General features: G+C 45.0%; 1 protein-coding gene and 1 pseudogene across 1 annotated transcript in view; one reads left to right on the top strand and one right to left on the bottom strand.

Moving 5' to 3' along the window:
• Positions 1 to 20,132, bottom strand: part of LOC110321475 (MOB-like protein phocein) — a 59,618-nt gene that overhangs the window by 30,877 nt on the left and 8,609 nt on the right. The window lies entirely within an intron of this gene.
• On the top strand, positions 846 to 1,646 carry LOC110321357 (annotated as a pseudogene).

Below are 20,132 nucleotides of genomic sequence, written 5' to 3'. Positions count from 1 at the left end.
GGAAATGAATAAAATTGTTCAAGACATAAAAAATGGAAATAGAATCAATACACAAATGGGGAAATTCTGGAAATGAAAATTTTAGGAATTCAAGCAGAAAATGCAGAAGCAAGCTTCACCAACAGAATAAGAGATGGAAGAGAAAATCTCAGGTGTTAAAGATACAATAGAAGAAATTAATAGATGGGTCAAAAATGTTAAATCTGAAAAACTCCTGACTCAAAGCATCCAGGAAATGTGAGACACTATGCAAAGGCCAAACCTAAGAATAATTGGAATGAAGGAAAGAGAAGAATTCCAGCTCAAAGGCCCAGAAAATATTTTCAATAAAATCATAGAAGAAAATTTTTCTAATTTAAAGAAAGAGATGCCTATCATGGTGCAGGAAGCATACAGAATATCAAATTGACTGGACCAGAAAATAAAATCCACTTGCCACATAATAATCAAAACACCAAACATTCAAAAAAGAAAAAGAAAGAATGATAACAGATGCAAAGGGAAAAGGCCAAGTACCATACTAAGGCAGACTTATTAGAATTACCTGACTTCTTAATGGAAACTCCAAAAGCCTGAAGGACCTGGGCAGATAGGCTACAGACTCCAAGACCACAGATGCCAGCACAGACTTCTAAACCCAACAAAGTTCTCAAAGACCATGAGTGGAGAAAATAAGATATTTCATGATAAAGTCAAGTTTAAACAATATCTATCTACAAACTGACCCTACACAAGGTATATAAAGAAAACTCCAACCGAAGGAGCTTAACTACACTCATGGAATCATAGCAAATAAAAAATCCCAGACCCCAAAAATCAAAGGAGACTCCTCTCTCCACCAGCCAAGCAGGATGCCCAAGGGAAAGAAGGCCAAGTAGAAGAAGGTGGCCCCAGCCCCTGCTGTCATCACGGGAGGCCAAAAGGCGTTCAATCCTTTGTTTGAGAAAAGGCCCAAGAACTTTAGCATTGGGCAGGACATCCAGCCCAAAAGAGATCTAGTAGGCTTCGTCAAATGGCCCCACTACATCAGGCTGCAGCGGCAAAGAGCCATCCTCTATAAGCGGCTCAAAGTACCTCCTGCCATTAACCAGTTCACCCAGTCCCTGAGCAGGCGAACAGCTACTCAGCTGCCTAAGCTTGCCCACAAGCACAGGCCAGAGACAAAGCAAGAGAAGAAGCAAAGGCTACTGGCCTGTGCTGAGAAGAAAGCTGCTGGCAAAGGGGATGTCCCAACCAAGAGATCACCTGTCTTCTGAGCAGGAGTCAATACAGTCACGACCTTGGTGGAAAACAAGAAGGCTCAGCTGGTGGTGATTGCCCATGATGTAAACCCCATTGAGCTGGTGGTCTTCCTGCCTGCCCTGTGTTGAAAGATGGGGGTGCCCTACAGCATCATCAAGGGAAAGGCCAGGCTGGAGCACCTGGTCCACAGGAAGACATGCACCACTGTTGCCTTCACACAGGTTAACTCAGAAGACAAGGGTGTTCTGGCTAATCTAGTGGAAGCTATTAGGACCAATTATAATGACAGAGATGATGAGATCCATCGCCACTGGGGAGGCAACGTCCTGGGTTCTAAGTCTGTGGCTCGCATTGCCAAGCTGGAAAAGGCAAAGGCTAAAGAACTCGACACTAAATGGGGTTAAATGTACACTAAGTTTTCTGTACATGAATATAATTACAAAATTATCTTCCAAAAAAAAAATCAAAGGAGAGAAACACACACAAACACACACACACACACACACACACACACAGCATCACCACCATTACCACCAACACCAACTACTACAACAATGAAATAGCAGGAATCAACCCTCATTGGTCAAGTCCCAATAAAAAGACACAGACTAACAGAATGGATGTAAAAGCAAGATCAATCCTTCTGCTGCATCCAAAAAACAAACCGTAACATCAGTGATAGACATTATCTCATGGTAGGAGTTGGAAAAAGACTTTTCCAAGCAAATGGACCTAAAAAGCAAGCTGTTGTAGCCATTTTAATATCTAAGAAAATAGACTTCAAACCAAAACTAATCAGAAGAAATAAGGAAGGATACTACACACTCATCAAAGGAGGAAAAAAAAGCACCAAGAAGACATTTCTATTCTTAACATCTATGCCCCCAAACATAAGGGCACCCAAATTTGGAAAAGAAACAGTTCTACAGCCTAAATCATATAATTACCCTCACACACAATCTTAGTTTAGGTTTCATTGAGATGAAGAGACACCAAGACCAAGCCAACTCTTTTTTTTTTTTTTTTTTTTAAAGATTTATTTATTTATTTATTTATTTATTTATGTAAGTACACTGTAGCTGTCTTCAGACACTCCAGAAGGGGGCGTCAGATCTTGTTACAGATGGTTGTGAGCCACCATATGGTTGCTGGGATTTGAACTCAGGACCTTTGGAAGAGCAGTCGGTGCTCTTACCCGCTGAGCCATCTCACCAGCCCCCAAGCCAACTCTTATGAAGGAAATTACTTAATTGGAGCTGGCTTAGATTTCAGAAGTTCAGTCCATTATCATTATGATGGGAAGCATGGCAGCATGCAGGCAGACATGGTGCTGGAGGAGCCAAGAGTTCTGACTCTTGACCTGAAGGCAGCCAGGAGGAGACTATCTTCCACAGGCAGCTAGAAGGAGGGTCTCCTCCTCACTGGGCAGAGCTTGAGTACAAAGAGATCTCAAAGCCCACCTACACCGTTACATACTTTCTCCAACAAGATCACATCTATTCCAACAAGGCCACACCTCTTAATAGTGCCACTTCCCATGGGCCAAGCATATTCAAACCACCATATTCTACTACTCAGCCCACATAAGCTTGTTCAAATACATGAGTCTATGAGGGACTTACATAGCCGTTGCATAATGCAAAATACATCTAGTCTAATTTCAAAACTCCCCATAGTCTATCACTGCCTGGGGCCAGCCCCAGCCTCTTGGGGTTTGGAGCTGAGGTGAAACACAGAGCTGGATGAAAGCCAAAAGACTGATGATCTCCAGCCTTGGAAATCTCCCTAACTGTACTGGGGGCTAGAAGCTGGTGGCTTCTGGAAACTTCATACTCTCTTGATCATTCTATGGCTGAAAACCACTGGCTTCTTTTCTCTTTCACTCTCTATGCTTGAATAAACACTGGGGAAACTTAACTCTTTGTGTTTGAATTAGTGTTGAGGAAATGTAACTCTTTGTTGCTTAAATAAGGGCTGGAGAACTACAAAAAGGATTTATTGCTAGTGCTCCTTTCTCTGGTGAGCCAGCCAGGAATTCCTGGCTGGCCAGGCTTGTGGCTCTGAGCTTGGTAACTCTTTTTGAACCAGAGGGAAAAGAAAGGAAAGGAAAGAAGTCACTCACACAAATAACACACACTCCAGGAGAAGCAGAAAATGGCTATGTGGGGGCTGGCGAGATGGCTCAGCGGGTAAGAGCACTGACTGCTCTTCCGAAGGTCCTGAGTTCAAATCCCAGCAACCACATGGTGGCTCACCACCACCCATAATGAGATCTGATGCCCTCTTCTGGTGTGTCTGAACTCAGCTATAGTGTACTTACAGTGTATAACAATAAATAAATCTTTAAAAAAAAGAAAAAGAAAATGGCTATGCCACCTCTATTGCTATCAGCATTTTAATAGTTTGTTAAACAAGTTTTTTATGTGTTTTAGTTAGGGTTTTACTGCTGTGAACAGACAACATGACCAAGGCAAGTCTTATAAAAACCATCTACTCGGGACTGGCTTACAGGTTCAGAGGTTCAGTCCATTATCATCAAGGTGGGCACATGGCAGTATCCAGGCAGACATGGCACAGGCAGAGCTGAGAGTTCTACGTCTTCATCCAAAGGCTGGTAGTGGAAGACTGGCTTCCAGGCAACTAGGGTGAGGATCTTATGCCCATACCTACTCCAACCAGGTCACACCTATTCTAACAAGGCCACACCTCCAAATGGTGCCACTCCCTGGCCCAAGAATATACAAACCATCACACTATGTAAGAAAAAAAATATCTCATAGATAAAATGTTACATAAAAGGAGAGTTTCAGCTAGCACAAGGCAAGGCCTGGGCCAAGTAGTGGGAGTGGGTGGGAAGGGGAACAGAGGTGGGGGGAGGGGTATGGGAAACTTTCGGGATAGCATTTGAAATATAAATAAAGAAAATAATAATAATAATAAAAAAAGGAGAGTTTCAGAAAGGTATCAATAACAAGTTCAAAGCAATGTTTCATACTGTAATCTCATTATAAGTTCAAATCAACAGTTTTTACATGGCCTTGCTTTATCATAGTGCATACCTATGGCTTCATTCTTGGACCTGAATGTTTTTCCTTGAACACAAATTTATCCCAACCCTGTATCTCGTTTTGGTGGGAAAATTCATTGTATTTCTTACAATGCAGCCTTTACTTACTATTTATGAGGAGTGGGCACACACATTCTATGCTTGATTCTAACTTTATTACATCTTTCTAGCAAAACAACTAAAACCATCTTTTAATGATTTCTTCCTAAGATTATGTGAATCAAATCAGGAATTCTATAAAATCACTAATTCGTCTAAACAGCATTAACTCATGAAAGTTCATTTTTATGTTTACTTCACAGGCTACTAAAAGAGAAACATGGAAGCCAGACCATCCACAAAGCTTTTGACCTAAAATCTATCCAGGCTGCAAAAATATACTGTGAGACCGTGAAAGGCAGCCTGTTTTCTGGTCAAGCGAGGCTTACTCCGGAGACCCAGTAGAAACTCTACAAGGGACAGAACAGTGAATCATGCTCCCAGACAGACATGCTCCCAGCCTGACACCATGGAGGCCCCAACTCCATAATCCTGTGACAACCAGTCACGCCCCCAAACTCCTGGTATTCTGGCTAGATTCCACCCCCACAGTTAACCTGGCAATAGCCAGGTATGCTCCTCCCCACAGTTACCTGGCAACTGCAAGATAGCCCAGCCCACTATAAAAGGGGCTGCTTGGCCCCTCCTCTCTCTCTTAAGCTCACTCTTCTCATTCTCATCTCTAGCTCTGTTTCTCCCCCTCTCTTCCCCCCCCCCACGTGGCCATGGCCGGCCTCTCTCTTTCTACCTTCTCTCTTTCTCTCTGCCTTTCTACAATAAAGCTCTAAAACCATAGACCATCTGTGCTCATTGGGACTCGATGTTTGGGGACAACTGAGTGGACTTTCCTCTAAAGAGCCGGGTCTAACCTCTGGCTGGAAGACCTTCCTGTGCTCCAGCCACTGCCCATGTGGGAACCACTCAGTGCCCCCCTCTTCCCCTACTGTCTTCTCCCTTAGGCCCCAGGGCTGACGGAGATGCCCCCCGGGGCCCCCACTCTGTTCTCAGCTCTTCCATGGTGTCCAGCGACATCCTGTGATGCCCAAGAGCTAGAACCTGTCATCTCTGGCCTCCGTGACACCCAGAGACCTCGGATTGCTCCATCTCCACCACCACCCACCCACCCAGGACTGTGCTTTCGTGGCTTGCCACAACCAGACGCCTACCCAGAGGCCCACTTGGAGAGCGTGTGACAGTCCCCCCCCCCCTTCTGCCTGCCCAGAGCATCGGAACTCTGGAAGGACACGGGTTCTCTCCCACCCCCTTTATTCCTCCATGCCCACTGCTCAACAATATACTAGGGCAATGGTGGCACAGAACTTGTGGAAGTAGCCAGGCCAATGTCTGATTTGACTTAAGGTCCACTGTACAAGAAGGTACCCATACCTGACACCGCTTGGGTAACCAAAACCAAGAGACCTAAGGTAAAACCAAATACTGCTGGCCTAAATAATGAAAAAAAATATCAATAAGATGACACCTAGTGATTGTCTGCTGCACTCCTAGATCAGTACTTTATCCAGTCATCATCAAAAAAGCTTCCTCCTGCAGCATATAGGAACAGATGTAGAGACCATAGTCAAACATTATGCAGAGAGATCATCTAAATGGGATATCCTTCCCTCAGAGGTGAGAAAACAAACAAACAAACAACAAGGAAGAGGAGTCAGTAAGAGCCAGAGAGGATGGAGGACACCAGAAGAACGAGGCCCCCTGAATCAACTAAGCAGGGTGCATATGAGCTCACAGCGGCTGCAGCGTCAAGCACAGGCCCTACATGGGTCTGCAGCAGGTCCTCTTATAGCACAGCATTAGCTTAGTATTGTACGGCTGTGAGAAGAAGCGGCCTCTGACTAGCGGGCCCGCTCCTGGGACTCTTTACCTCCTGTCGGTTAGCATGTCTAACTTTAATAGGATAGTTTGTGCTACATATTATTTTTTATTTTGTCATGTTTGGTTTGGTATAAGGAAATTTTAACCCAGCAATATGGCTGCTTTGGCAATGGTTCACATCTGAAGACCTTCTAGGTCTTTGTGATCCAGCTAGGATACAGACATGTCCTTAGTATACATCTTTAATCCCTAACAATGAAGGTAAGGTTAGTTTGTAGTAGGAGGCAGCCATGTTTGAAAGTAACTTTACCCAATTGAGGTGCAGAGAAAGCAACGAACCAGAGAAAGATTGACAGAATGAGTCAGAGATAGGATATGCCCAACCCTCACAAGGATGAAGAGAAAAGAGAGGTGCAAGGGGTGGGGGTGGGGTAGGGGAAGGGAGGAGGTAGCTTTATCAGAACAGCTTTACAGAGACATGTCGCAGGTAAAGATAGAATGAACCAGAGAACGAGAAGGAGCCAGATGATTAGAACAGATGGCCAGAGTTAGTTTGAGGCAAAGCAGAGCAACTTAGTCAGAGGCTGAAAGAGAAGTCAGACTGAAATTCAGAAAGAACTAAAAAGGGTGAGTTTATTCAGCAGTAAGCCTCTGAGACAACAACTACATCTGGAGAATAAAAGTTACTTTTACACTTGGAAGCAAATTCATTTCTAATAAGAGAAAGAAAGGTAATGGATCTGGAGGGGAGAGATAGTGGGGTAGAACTAGGAGGAGTAGAGGGAGGGGAATATATTACATATTATATATTATATTATATGTTGTATATTGTATATTGTATATTATATTTTATATTATACTATATATTATATACTATATATTATCATATATATTATATATTATATATATTATATATTATATATTATATCAGGGTATATTATATAAGAAAAGAATCTATTTTCAATGGAAAAAATCATATATATATATATATTTCTAAAGCATCATAAGTAATTCTGCAAATATTCAATATAAAATTCACTTGGGGGCTGGAGAGATGTCTCAGCGGTTAAGAGCACTGACTGATCTTCCAAAGGTCCTGAGTTCAATTCCCAGCAACCACATGGTAGCTCACCACCGTCTGTAATAGGATCTAATACCCTCTTCTGGTGTGCCTGAAGACAGCTACAATGTACTCATATAAATAAAACTAAACAAATCTTTAAAGAATAAAATAAAATAAAATTCGCTTGGAGAATTTTGTTGTTTTGAGACAGGGTATTATTGTGTAGTCCAGGCTAGCCTTGGTCTCTACTTAGTTCCTCCTGACCCTTAGCCTGAGAGTTGCATACAAACTAGCATTTCAGGCATATACTACATCTTGTTCTTTGGGGAAATTTTAAAACCCAAGTGTAGTCATGTATCACTTAACACATTTTGAATACACGCTAGAAACACCAAAAGTGATCTAGGTGTAATTACATAAACTAAGATGGCTATGAGTTCACTAGCAGACATGTTAAGGGCTTATGCATTGAGCTGAGCACTGAGAAATGTGAAGATCTGTAAAATATAGAAACTCACTTCCAAGACTTTACTTAGTCTTGGTTTGGTTTGAGCTTGTTTGTTTGGGGGAGGGGCAGCATTGTTTAAAGGAGAGCCTTACTATGTGTGGCTCTGTTTTAAGCTTCTTCCCTTGGGTTGTCTAGGCGCTGCTGCACATCAATGGGAAAGGATGGAGCAGAGCCGAGTTCTGAGGTCCGCCTCTTCCCTTGGGGTGTCCGGGACCCTGTGCACACAGGGTGAGAAAAGATGAATGGCAGTCAAGAATATGTGGGCCAGCAGTGAATGTTAGGGGTAGGAGGTCTCCGAAGATTTTAGTTTTACAGCTCTTCCATGTTACAGCTCTTTTAGAAAACAGCTTTCTTAGAAGATAGTCAACAAAACAGATTGTGCTCTTTAGTCAGGGTGAACAAGGACTATGTAGATTTTGGAAAATGGGAGTTCTTAGGGTAAAGTTTCATGTGCTGAGGTTTAAGGTTCTGGGGAGGGGATACCTCATTTGCATGGAGAGGCATCCCTGGAAGTTGAACTTGTAGTTTTGCCCTTTATTGCATGGCATTCCACAGGTAGAGTGTGGGGGTTAAACTCTCTAGATAGGATAGAGAAGAGGAAGCCCTGTTGGGAAAGGGAGTCCTCCATTTTGTGCCAAGCTTAGGGGAACTATCTAGACATGGTAGATGTCAACCTTAAGCGACAGGCAGGGTTTCCCAACAGCTATGTAGCTGTGGCTGTCCTTGAACCCATTATGTAGCCCTGAGAAGGCTAAGTTGATTCCATGACAAGCTTTAAGTTGACAGTTCATTAGACTTGACCTAAGAACTGGGCAAGTCCAGGCAAACCCAGGCAAGTCAGTTACTAGGAAAAAAACAAAAACAAGCCAGGCTTCAGGCAGCTAGTCAGAAACTGCCCTGCCATCTGAAGTTACCCCTCTGCTACCTGGCCTGAGGCAAGGACAATGGGTCAGCAGTAGTTTCCAGACCTCCTCTGCAACAGTTTCCAGCCCATCCCCACCCTGCCTGCCTCCCCCCAAGGCTCCAGCAATGGTTCTGAAACATCCTTAGAGGTAGAGCCAAGACTAAGATAGTCACCAGCCCTTCCCAGGAATTCCCCTAATGTCCTTTAAATCCGGCCTGGGAACTCACTTCAGGGTTTCTCTGTCTTGGTAAAGGGGGACCCCAGCATGCTGGATTTCTGCAGAGGAAAGCACTCTCTCTGTTTACCATACTGTTTGAGTCTGAGGTGTCATTCTTCAACAAATCATGGACCCTAACAGCCCAACCTGGCCTCAGAATCAGTGATCTTCCTGCCTAAGCCACGTGAGTGCTAAAGCACACAAGACTTAAAATGAATGGAAATGCCAATGTGGAGAGAATATTATATATACTACAGGGTAGAATGCTTAAGTTTTGAAGCAGACAGTTGGCATTTTGTTTAGGCTTCACCCCGCAGTTACCTGGAAACAGCCAGGTATGCCTGACTCACATAAAAGGGATCGCTTGCCTCTCCTCTCTCTCTTGCTCTCTTGCTCCTGCTCTGTCCCCTTGCTCCTGCTCCCCCTCTCTCTCCCATTCCTTCCCCCACCATGTGCTTATGGCCGATCTCTACTCTACTCTCTCTCTTTCTCTGCCTTTCTCTGTCTCTACCCTCTCAACTCCCTTCCCCATGACCCAATGTCCCCCCCCCCCCGTGACCCATGACACACTTCCTCCAAGACAGAGCCTCCTAATCTGCTCAAATAGTGCCACTCCCAATGAGCCTACTAAGGTCATTTTCACTCAAATCATCACAGAGTCGGTCACAGTCTTGTCAGAGAGAATTGTTGGAATGCAGCCCAGAGAACAAGGCTTGGTGAACAATGCCTTAGGGAACCGTGATTGAGGCTCCAGAAGAAAAGGCAGAGGACCTTTTACCTGAAGTGTATTTTGTTCCCTGAACTGTTCTTGGACATGATTTCATGACTCTGTGACAAATATTTGCATTCAATTTATAAGACATGTTTATTCTTGTTGGATGTCAGAACACAGCTATAGATAGGAACCCAATCTGCTCCAGTGAGGCTATGCCGAGCGCTGTCCTCAGTGCACCCTGGATCTGGATCTGACCTTCTGCTTTGCTTTCCCAGATAGAATCTATCGTATGTATGTGCCAGGCGACTGTCCTGAGATAGCTCTGGGAAAGGGCTGCTCTGTGAGTATTTAGTATGTGCTTGCTGTCATTTGTTTACATATTTTTCTGATTATGCTTTTCTGAATTCAAACTGTAAGACCCCGACCTTCAGTCAGTCCCTTCGAGATGCCCCCTGAGTGAGACACCCAGATGCAGATCAATGCAAAAGCAAGAGGTTTATTTTCCGGCGTGTCGGGGTCAACCCTCAATCAGTCCCTTGAGGCGAGTGACAAGAAGGCGAACCTGAATGGCTATTACAAGTAGTTTTTATACTTTTTAGGGGCACAGGTTACATCAGCAAGGTTACAGTTCAAACTTATTGCCTAAGCATATTGACCTTTAGATCTACTGGCAAGCAAGCATGACAAGCATTTGAACTCTACCTGGGACTTTCCAGAGGGTCAGGTAACTATCAGTCAGTACATTTTGAGAATTTGTTACTCAAGAAAGTTCCTGTGGGTAGAGAATGGAACTTGGCCTAGCCCTGACCCCAGGCAGGAAGGGGAAGCTGTAAGGAAAGTATGGGACTGGAACAAGCCCTTAGGGGCCCTCATTCCCCATTTTTTTCTTGTACGAGCTCCAATCCTAGAGCTATGCTCAGGGGTCTTGGGTAACTAACTCATATTCTTCAGGTCCTGTCCTCAGGGATATTGTTGACGCAGGACCATCAAGTCGTACTGCTCTCATTCTCTCTTTTATGAAGACTACGCTTGGCTAGCCCTTCTCTCACCTTGGCCATTGAATCGTCAACTAGCCCCAGAATGGTCTCCAGGATGTGCTTCCCGATGTTTCACATGCCCAGGTAGCACAGAGAAAGTGGTTGCTCCCCTCTCCCACTGACGGGCCTGCTACCGGCTTCTCCCATCTCAGGGGCACACATATGTAGTGGTTTCTCAAAGAACACGCCTCAACTTCGGCAGTCCACACCCTAAGCCCCACCCTCCAAGGCTGCTTCTGGGACACTGTTTAGATTCACAAGTCCTTGTCCCCCACATTCAGGCAATCCCTCCCCGTGTGTTTCCAGGGAGGGGACATCCCAGGAGTCAAAGCCCTCTGCTAACGTACAGAGACTAAAGGCAAGGCTAGGCCACCAGGTATAAGGCAGGTGTCCCTCTGTAATGGACCAAGCTGCATCCCCAGTGGCAGAGTGAGTGATCTCTGGCCTTGCAGAAGAGTGGGTAATCTTGAGCTTGAGGGGATTTCGTGGGTGTCTGGCTGCTATCCAGTTGGCATCAGGTGCAGGTGCTAGTCTGATGTGAGTTACATGAATCCAGGCAGTTACTCCATCTACTTTAACTACAGCATCTCTGAAGGGGTCAGGTTAAAATGGTAGGGGGTGTTTCTGGCTTGGAACAGGGCCGGAGGAAGGAGTACCACCCAGTCAGCGCCAGTCTCCAAGTGTGAGTTTCTGCCTGCAGCAAAACTCACTTTAATCCTGTCTGGGTTCATCCTAAGAGGCGGGCTGGGCTGAAATGGAATGTGCGAGAGAAATTTGGAAGCCAGGACAAATATATTCTGATCGAGGCTCAAAGTTTACTGAAGGAACTCAGCTTATATAGTGTGGGAAAAAAAAAAAAAAAACCAGTCCCCAACCCCCAGTCTTTGAAGGCACAGGTGAATGTCTGTAGGTATAGGCGGGTCCAAGGATCAGGGCACAGGTGGAGTTGTTTTCTGGAACATCAAAAGGGTCCTCTCAGCAGGCAGTGGAGACACAGCTACGTTAGAGTGGCTCTGGTAGATCCTAAGGTTACTGACCGTGGATTTTAGCGCCTTCAGGGGGCTGGGCTTTGAAGGACAGTGATTAGTATAAACAGTAAGGTAGGCTTGGTGGATAACTGCAGGTGAGTGGCGACAGAGAGCTGGGAGACCCCGACATCCAAGGACAATTTAGTTAAGGTTTCTTCTAGGGTTCTATTCATCCTCTCTACCTACCCTGAGCTCTGGGGGGTGGGGGGGTGGGGGGGATGGGGGATATGTACAATTAGTCCCCAATGTCTCTGCCAATCCTCGACTTTAGAGATAAAAGCAGTACAGATGTCCGATTCAATTACCCTGGGCACGCTGAACCCTGGGAAAATTTCCTCTAATATCTTCTTGGTTACCACGGTAGCTGTTTCCTGCTTGGTGGGGAAAGCCTCAAGCCATCCAGGGAAAGTATCCACAAACACTAGAAGGTATTTGTATCCATATTTTCCTGGCTTAACCTCTGTAAAATTGACCTCCCAATATACCCCAGGCTGTTCTCCCCTAGGTCTTTTGCCCTGTTTATTCTTGGCCACATAAGCATTCACTTGCTGGCATACCTCACATTGTTCTACTGTCTCGCTGGCCCAAAACCTGAGGTCCATTATATATACTTTAGATTCCTTAACTGCTTGGACAAGCTTTTTATCCCCTAAATGAGTCCATCTGTGCATTTGGCCTAGTAAGTCTTTTGCTTGCTTTTTGGGGAGTACATTTTTTTTCTTCTTGTATGCACCAGTGCCCTTCTTCTCTAGGTAACAATTGGTAGGGTGGCTAGCAATCTGAGTCCTTTCTTCTTCAGTGTATTCTAAATGAGGCTATTCCTTAGTCCAGTCCCATTTCCCAGCAGGTGTCTCCTGCAGGCCCATAATCTGGATAGGCCCCTGCATAGCCACTTCTTGAGCCACTTCTCTGCCTGGTTATTGCCCCAGGCCACTGAGTCTCTTCCCTTCTGATGTCCTGGGCAGTGACTAATACTCACAGTTGCCAGCATCATCAGGGCATCCGAGAGATCCAAGACTCCCTGCTTGATTTTTATTTCTTTTACCTCTGATGTGTCCCCTTTCTTGGTATATAGCCCTGTGAACGTGGGCTATGGCAAAGGCTTACCTGCTATCCTTGTAGATGTTAATTTTCTTGCTGACCCCAAGTTCCAAGACTTTGGTGAGGGCAATTAGCTCTGCTTTCTTCAAGGACATGTGCGGGGGGGGGGTGTGTGAGTCCTCTTCTAGATCCTTCTAGGTAACTTGGTCTGGGTGCCTGAGAGATCTTGGCCTAAAGACTCTTTCCCCCTACTGTTTTGATCACCTGCAGGTCGAAGGTCCCTACGGGTGGCCACCCTACTCCAAAGAAGGTGGACCATTTGGAGGAACAGAGGGTGACTAACTTGCCCTTCTTTACTACTACTGACAAGTTTTCTCCTCTTTCCCTAACTTCCCTCCAGTGGTTAACTAGGATGTTTAACGGGGTAGATTCAGTCTGTCCCATGTCCAAAAATAATGTCAGTCCAAGTCGAAGAACACAGAGAAAGACAATCAACACAGAGACAGTTTGCCCCTGCTACGGGAGCCGAAACCAGGTTATAGCAAGACTCGGTCAGCTGCCACTGATCCTGTGTCTTGACATTTCCAAAAGGAGCAGAGTCCTTCTGACTCCCCGCGGGGGGGGGGGGGGACGCTGAGGTGTCCTCCAGACTCCCCATGGTTACAGTGTTAAGGCACATCTGCACCCCACAATTGACTGCACAAGACCAGAGGCTTTCCAGCCAACACTGTGCTCACAAGCCAAAAGTAAAAGCAGAAGACAGAGAGACAAACACTTAGGCACCTGTTTCTGGTGCCAAGCTCAGTGTTTTTCCTTCTGATCAGCTTAGTTGGTGGTTGCTCAGGGGTCTCCTCAAATTCCAGAGGAGGTCCCAAATGTAAGACCCTGACCCTTGGTCAGTGGTACTTACTTCGAGATGTTCCCTAGTGAGACAACGAGACAAAGATGGAGGCAAAAACAAGAGGGACTGCTGGAGTTGACTGGGGGGGGGGGGGAGTGGGGAAGGGATCCCTGGATCTGCATGGAGGCCAGGGACATCAGGTTCTCAGACTCTTGGGCACCCCAGACACCGCTGGATGCCGGGAAAGAGCTGAGAGCTGAGAACAGAGTGGGGGTTGCAGGCTGGATCTAGCCAGGGGCGGAAGGGAAATGGGGGAGGAGAAAGCTCCGGCTGGTTCTCTTGGGGATGAGAGAGTGCTTGCCTTGGTCGGCAGGTGGCTTGGTTTGGTGGAGATGGTAGCTGGGAGTACTGAGAGTCTTTCTGTGGGAGACTAGGCTCTTTAGGCAAAGCCCTGCTCTATTGCTCCCCATGGAGGATCCTGATGAGAAGAGACAGTCCATGGTTTTAAGGCATTTATTGTCATGACGAAGAGTGGAGATGAGAAATCTATACCCCACTTTCTCAGGGCGGGCCTGAGGTTAAGTAACTTTTGCAGGAAGGAGTGTCTGGGAAGGAGAGCTTAATGGGTTAAGCCCTCCAGGCCTTTAGGTACTTCATTAAAATGGAGATCTGTCTTGAGGCTACATCATCTGTGGTCAGGTCCTCTACCTGTGGAGGGGCTTGGGGCATTGCCCTTATGTGACTGAGGGCCACAGAATTATGAAGAGCTACTGTCTCGTGTCAGGGGCATGGTGTCCAGGAGCATGACAAAATACCTACCATCACTTGCAGGATCCCCCACTGCGGGGACAGCTGTAGGGTCACTGGGGTTTTAAGCCTAGCTCAACCAGAAACCAGACCGCTTTTCACAGTCCCACACTGGTTGACTGAGTTCCACACTCCAAGCTCAAGAGCAATGTAACCCCACTGTAAACAATGCATGAAGCAGCTGAAACAGAAAACACCACTGCAGACTGAGCAGAGTTGAAGCAGGGGAAATATGGCAATATATGTTAACAGCTGAATAAATTAATACCTAAGTGTTTTTATGCATCTTCAACAAGTATTTCCTTTTGATGGATGCTGTTGTAGACATAATTTTGCATTTATGGAATATGTAACTTTGACCAAGTTGCCCCTGCTGATGACCATCCTGTAGTATTTGTGGCCTTCTGCTATCATTCTCTACACTGAATAGAACCAATAGGGTAGTGTGGAAGTAACTGTGTCTTGGATTTGTTTTTATCAACACCAGGTCATCACATGTAGCCCAGGCTGGCCCCCCAAAAAGAAAAAGACAGAAGCTATCTACCAAATACAACATCCCATCATTAAGAATACACCTTATTTTTTTCTCTGCAGTATAATATACACCTTTAATGTAGGTAAGTAGATTCAAGGCTAACTTGCTATACAAAGTGAGTTTCAGGCTAGCCCAGATACATAATGAGACCACATCTCAAAAAAGACCTTTTGAAAATATATCATCCAATTCAAGTGAAACCCCTCTGAAAATGGCTTGAAGTGGAAACTTAGGGTTTCTTTGGAAAGTAGTTGTGTTAGATGGTGTGTTGTTAGGGCAAACACATAAAGGAATGCTTCATTGAAGCAGACACAGTGAAAGACTAAGGCAGACTCATGAAGGATCTTTAGCTGAAGCAGACACAGAAGAAAGGATGTTCTGCTAAAGCAAGCGTGTGAAAGGACATGTGACAAAGGAGTCTTTGATAAGGACAATCATATATTGGTCTGCCTTACATTGCATAGTTGAACTCTGTTTGTCAGGACTCTATAGAGAGAAACGTGCCAAAACAAACAAACAAACAAACAAACAAACCAAACCAACAACAGCCTTCTGGTGCTGTGCTGCAGTTTCTTGACACTTCCTTGGACGCAGGCTGATTAACAGAGTGATGTCAGCTAAGACAGACACATGAGCTGAGGCAAGACACATGGGGAACACGTGATGTTTGGAGGGAGTATAAAAAGGACTCAACAGACAGTGGCAGAGGATGATGAGTAGCGCTACCTGAAAGCTTGTCGGTCTCAGGTCTTCCCTGACTGAGGCACAGCTGAGAACTTCTGTCATCCCTCCTGGGCCCCCTGCTGACTAGTGCCGAGTCTTGGAGAGACCAGGAACACAAGGCACATGCATAAACACAATAAAAGCACTATACAGCAATCCAGCAGCCAATGTCAAATTAAATGGAGAGCAATGTAAAGCAATTCCACTGAAACCAGGGACAAGAAAAGGCTGTCTACTCTCCCCATATCTCTTCAATATATTACCTGAAGTTGAGGCAAACACTAGAGCAGTAAGACAACTGTAGGAGATCAAGGAGTTATAAATCGGAAAGGAAAAGGACAAAGTATCGCTATTTGCAGATATGATAGTACATATAAGTAACCCCAAAACTCTACCAGAGAACTCCTATAACTGATAAACACCTTCAGCAAAGTGGCTATATACAAAATTAACTAAAAAAAAAAGAAACAGTAGCCCTGTTTTATACAAACAATAAATGGGCTAAGAAAGAAATCTGGGAAACAATACCCTTCATGATAGCTGCAAATATTATTAAATTTATTGGTATAACAGGTACAGGCAACAATTTCCTGAACAGAACACAAGTAACTCAGGCACTAAGATCAACAATTAATAAATGGGACCTCATGAAACTGAAAAACTTCTGTAAGAGACATGACACTGTCAATAGGACAAAATGGCAACCTACAGATTGGGAAAAGATTTTTACCAACCATACATCTGACAGAGAGCTGATATCCAGATAACCTGATTAAAAACTGGGGTGCAGAGCAAAACAGAGAATTCTAAACAGGGGACTCTCTAATAGGCTAGAAACACTTAAAAAAAAAAATGTTCAATGTCCTTAGATGTCAGGTAAATGCAACTCAAAATGACCCTAAGATTCCACCTTACACCAATTAGAATGGCAAAGATCAAAAAACTCAAGTGACAGCACATGCTATTGAGGATATAGAGCAAGGGAAACACTCCCCTATTATTGGTGGGATTGCAAACTTGTACAACCACTCTGGAAATCAATTTGGTGGTTTCTCAGAAAGCTTGGAAATAGCTCTACCTCAAGATGTAGCTATACCACTCTTGGGAATATACCTAAAAGGTGCTTCACCATATCACAAGGACACTTTCTCAAGTATATTCATAGCAGCTTTATTTGTAATAGAAACTGAAAACAATCCAGATGTTCCTCAACAGAAGAATGAAGAGAATGTGGTTCATTTACATAATGGAATACCACTTAGCTATTAAAAACAAGGACATCATGAATTTTGTAGGCAAAATAGAACAGGATAGAACTACAAAAGGTTATCTCTGAGTGAGGTAACCCAGATCCCAAAGGACATGCATGGTACTGGATACCCACACTATAATCCACAATTGCCCACAAAAGCTAAATAACAAGGAGGGTTCAAGGGAGGATACTTGAATTTTACTCAGATGGAGAAATAAAATAGTCATTGAAGTTGTATGGAAGGAGGGAACTGGGTGAGAAAGGGGACTGTGAAGGGGAATGTAGTGGGGGGGGGGTGTAGGGAGAGCCAGAGAGAGAAGGCCAGGAGAGTGAACAGAAATAGGCAGAAGCTGGGGTGGGGGAGCGTCTCTAGGATGTGGCAGAGACCTGGGATGGGAGAAACTCTAGGGAATCTATGAGGGTGACTCTAGCAGTAGGGGATATGGATCCTGAAGTGGTCACTTCCTGTAGCCAGACAGGACTCCCAGTGGAGGGATAAGGACAGCAATCCACCCATAAAACCTTTTGCCCAAAACATGTCCTGCCTACAAGAAGTGCAGGGACAAAGATGGAGCAGAGACAGAGGGAATGGCCCACCAATGACTGTCCCAAATTGAGACCCATGAGCAAGAATGAATCCCTGATGCTAGTAATCATACTCTGTTATGCTTGCAGACAGGATCCTGGCATAACTGTCCTCTGAGAGACTCCACCCAGCGGCTGACTGAAACAGATGCAGAGACCCTCCAGCCAAACATTAGACAGAGCTCAAAGAGTCTTGTGGAAGAGGTGGGAAAGGACTGAAGGACCAGGAGGGGATACAGACTCCACAGGAAGATCAACAGAGTCAACTAACTTGGACCCTTGAGGGCTCCCAGGGAACCACCAACCAAGAAGCATGCATGGGCTGGACCTACCCCCAACCCTAAAATATATGTAGCAGATGTGCAGCTTGGTCTTTTTGTGGGTCTTCAGGTAACTGGAGTGGGGCTGTCCCTGACCGTGATGCTTGCCTATGGATCCTGTTCTCTGCTGGGTTGCCTTGCCTGGCCTCAGTGGGAGAGGATGTGATGTGCGTAGTCCTGCAATGACTTGATGTGCCAGGGTGGGTTGGTACTGGGGCAGGGGGATGGGAAGAGGAGTATGTGTTGGGAGGACTGGGATGAGGGTGGGATCGGGATGTAAAGTGAATAAATAAATTAATGGGAAAAAAGTGCAGACATCTCAGCTCCTCCAGAACCACGTCTGCCTGCACACTGCCATGCTCCCCACCATGATGGTAATGGACTGAACCTCTGGAAGTGTAAGCCTGCCCCAATTAAATGTGTTTGTTTATAAGAGTTGTCTTGGTCATAGTGTCTCTTCACAGTAATAAAACCCTAAGACACCCTTCATGGTCTCTGCAGCAGCTCCTGCCCTGCATGAGTTCCTGTCCTGACTTCCTTTGATGATGAACAGTGAAATGGAAGTGTAAACTAAATAAATCCCTTTCCCCCCAGCTGGCTTTGTGGTTATGGTGTTTCACTGCAGCAATAGAAACCCTAAGAAAAACTTTAAAGTTTTTCATTTAATGTCTGTATATGTGTAGGCATGTATGTACCATGTCGCCCCTGTGGAGATCAGAGGACAATGTGAGGGAGTTAGGGCTCTCTGTGGAGATCAGAGGACAGTGTGAGGGGTTAGGGCTCTCTGTGGAGATCAGAGGACAGTGTGAGGGGTTAGGGCTCTCTGTGGAGATCAGAGGACAGTGTGAGGGGTTAGGGCTCTCTGTGGAGATCAGAGGACAGTGTGAGGGGTTAGGGCTCTCTGTGGAGATCAGAGGACAGTGTGAGGGGTTAGGGCTCTCTGTGGAGATCAGAGGACAGTGTGAGGGGTTAGGGCTCTCTTTCCCCTGTGTGGACCCTCAGGTGATCAGGCTTGGAGGTGAACTACTTTACCTGACTTTGTAGTTTGTGTGAAATGTTTATTGCTGTTTTGAGGTTCAAGACAGGGCCATCTTGTATAGTCCATACTGGCTTCAAACTCCCGACCCTTTTGCCTCAGTCTCCAAAGAACTGGGATTGCAGGCATATACCATTATACTCGGGCTCACTTTCCTGTTAAATATAGGGAAGGCTGGAGATGTAGCTCTGTGGTAAAGGCCTGGGTTCAATCCTTTGCACCAGGAAAGAATGAACAAACAATAAGGAATGGATCCAATTCCTCTGTCTTTTACAGCTGAATCTAAATTTAAATGTCGCAAAGAATTAAGCTTTAGTTGGATGTGGTAGAACTTGGGAGGTGTGGTAGGAGGATCAGGTGTTGAGGCCAAGCACTGCTGCTTAGTTTGAAACCAATCTGTGCTGCATGAGACCTTCTCAAATAAAAACAACACATGTGTGCGCATAAACACACACACACACACACACACACACACACACACACACCCCAAATAAAGTAAAAGGAGCTTTGAGGCTGTGTTATGAAGTACTTTTATTTATTTTATTTTTTTGAGGCTTTGTTATGAAATACTTTTATTTATTTTATTTTTTTATTTAACTTTAAGATATGATTTGGAACCTGGGTATAGAGGCCTTTGCCTGTAAAGAAAGCCAGCACTTTAGAGGTAGAGGCAGGAGGATCATCCAAATTCATGTCTTGCCAGAAAAGCCAGGCTACAAAACTCAAACAAAAAGGAGGAAGAAGAGCAGAGAGATGACTGAGTGCTTAAGAGCACTTGCTGCTCTTGCGAGCTGGAGAAATGGCATAGTGATTAAGAGCACTGGCTACTTCTTCAAAGGACCCATATTTGATTCCCAGCACCCATATGGCAGCTCATAACTGTCTGTTACTCCAATCTCAGGGGATCTGATTCCCTCTTCTGGCATTCTAGGGCACCAGGCACATGTGATGTAGATATACATGTTGGCAAGACACATACATTAAAAATAAATAAAATTTAAGAATAGATATTACTAAGCCGGGCGTGGTGGCGCATGCCTTTAATCCCAGCACTTGGGAGGCAGAAGTAGGCAGATTTCTGAGTTTGAGGCCAGCCTGGTCTACAAAGTGAGTTCCAGGACAGCCAGGGCTATACAGAGAAACCCTGTCTCAAAAAAAAAAAACAAAAAAAAAAAAAATAGATATTGATATATTGTGATTAACACCTTAGGTCACCAGCTGGTTTAAAAGTAAAACTGTGTGATAAGATCATACAATAGAAACAGGCAGTTTTATGATATGCTTGCAAAAAGACAGACACGGGTAGACGCCCTCTCTGGGATTGTAATTGCACAAGCAG

This window comes from Mus pahari, chromosome 5 (genome assembly GCF_900095145.1).
Source record: "Mus pahari chromosome 5, PAHARI_EIJ_v1.1, whole genome shotgun sequence".
NCBI classification, from domain to species: Eukaryota; Metazoa; Chordata; class Mammalia; order Rodentia; family Muridae; genus Mus; species Mus pahari.
Note: the sequence above shows the minus strand (reverse complement) of the source record. Positions and strands in the feature narration are given on the sequence as shown.